General features: G+C 25.6%; 1 protein-coding gene across 1 annotated transcript in view; it reads left to right on the top strand.

The window, feature by feature from the left end:
* Window positions 1–2,500, top strand: part of LOC119599093 (glutamate receptor ionotropic, kainate 2-like) — a gene marked incomplete at its 5' end in the record, with an annotated part of 108,056 nt that overhangs the window by 63,081 nt on the left and 42,475 nt on the right.

Raw genomic sequence — 2,500 nt, 5'->3', positions numbered from 1 at the left:
TATTTGTTCTGTGGTTATTATCTCTGTTATTGTATTTATTTGTTCTGTGGTTACTATCTCTGTTATTGTTGTTATTTGTTCTGTGGTTATTATCTCTGTTATTGTTGTTATTGTTATCTTTGTTATTGTTGTTATCGTTATTATTAATCTTTATCGTTTTTATTATTGTTATTTATCACTATCATTAGTACCGTTATTATTATTGATATCATCATTATTTTCACTATTTTATCATCTTTATTGCCGCCAGTGTTATTATCATTATTATTATAATTATTATTATTATTATTATTATTATTATTATTATTATTATTATTATTATTATTATTATTATTATTATCATTATTATTATTATCATATCATTATTATTATCATAATAAATAATAATAATAATAATAATAATAAATATAATATAATAATAATAATACTAAATTAAATTATTATTATTATTATTGTTATATTATTATTATTATTATCATTATTATTATTATTATTATTATTATTATTATTATCATTTTTATTGATATTATTGTTATTGTTACTTTCAGTATTGTTTATGTTGTACTGATTAATATTACTTCTATTACTGTCTATCTATCAATCTATTTATTTATATATATATATATATATATATATATATATATATATATATATATATATATATATATATATATATATTTATGAATAAATAAATAAATGAATAAATCATATATTGTATTTTTTATTTATTTATATATTTAAATACATATATATATATATAATAATTATATATATATATATATATTAGTTATAAAATATATATATGTAATATGTATATATATATATATATAATATATATATAAATATATATATATATATTATATAACATACACACATATATATTATATGAATATGTTTGCATGTCTTTGTATTGGATGCTTAGTGTTAAAGAGCAATATAACTTAGTGCTTATAAAAAAAAATGTTGTTTAAATCACTAATTTTACTGCTTTATCTCAGCTGCTATAATCATCACTACCTCTATTATCATTGTCATCGTTATCATCATTATCTTTAAAGAAATTTGCACCTAAATTGTTATCCCTATTTCATAGTTCATTTATTGATAAGATTTTGCAATCATTCCATTGTTGCTTCCTATCTTTGCAACCATCACTGTGATTCAGTCAATATATTGCAATTATTAAAAGCAAGAAAACAATGGAAACCAACAAACTTCCGCGCGCGCTCGCACCCACGCACGCCAGACCTGCTCATAAAGTTATTAGATTTAAAACTTTAAACATTAACCATCAGAAGTGGATAATTTGCTGAATGAACTTCGTTTGGGATTCAAATTTATGCAAAGATTGAGTTTACGAGGACACAGATTGATCAGATATCAAAAAGTGAAGGAAGTTGGTAAATATGGATAAAAAGGGAGAAAAAACGAAAAATGAGATTTTTTTTTATTTATATATTTAAGTAAAGGTATGGAAGGAAGTAAAGGTATTTTCTTCCGTAATTGTGAAGAATAAACATTTTCATAAAATGTTTTTGAAGCGTGTGAGTAATGCTATATGATATTACAGGTATTGTTCTTTATGTAAATTTGTAAAGATAAAAGGTACAAAAAAAAAACGTCATTTATATATACACATATTCATCTTACATAAATCTATTTCGCATCTGCGTGGTCATTCGTAAAATATAAAAAGCAGTAATATAATAAAATAGAATAAACACATAGATAAATAAACAAAAGTGCCATCGTTACGTAGAAACGTTAATCTTAATTAAATTACAGGTATTTCTCACCTGTCATGTCTTCCTCTCTCTTGGACATTACGTGACGTCACGGCGGCTCTCGCAACACACGTAATAGCATAAGGCTCAATATTATACTTGTGGAACATGACTTTTTTACCCTATTACCATTGTTCCAAATAAACGAGCTCTGATTGGTTCGGCGGTATTCCCTGTTGACCAATCAGCGCGCAGATTTAGAAAAAAAAGGAATTTGAATGGCGTCGTGACAGAGGAACATTTTTATTTGTTAGCAAAATAGCTTCGCTTGCGCGATGAATTCTGATACATTTTTGTCTACGTTCTCCAAAAAAATAAAAGATATATTTTGATCAAAATAGAATAATGTATCTCGGCTTGTCTTTCGCCTGAAGGGATGAGCAAGTTTCATGAGAGGAAATGCATTAGGTGTGAATGTCTGCGCTAAAATATCACGTGACTGAACAAAAAAAATCTTTTTGAACTTTGTTTAAAAAATGTGATGTTGGAATGGATATGCAGGAGATGAGAGAGAGAGAGAGAGAGAGAGAGAGAGAGAGAGAGAGAGAGAGAGAGAGAGAGAGAGAGAGAGAGAGAGAGAGAGAGAAAGAAAAAAAGGAAAAGAAAAACAGATAGCTAGATAGCTAGCTAGATAGATAGATAAATAGATAGAGAGAGGGAGAGAGAGAGAAAGGGAAAAAAGAGATGGAGATAGATAGATAGATAGATAGATGAGT

This window comes from Penaeus monodon, chromosome 42, assembly GCF_015228065.2.
Source record: "Penaeus monodon isolate SGIC_2016 chromosome 42, NSTDA_Pmon_1, whole genome shotgun sequence".
NCBI classification, from domain to species: Eukaryota; Metazoa; Arthropoda; class Malacostraca; order Decapoda; family Penaeidae; genus Penaeus; species Penaeus monodon.
The sequence above is the reverse complement of the archived record's forward strand: the minus strand, read 5'-3'. Positions and strand labels throughout refer to the sequence as shown.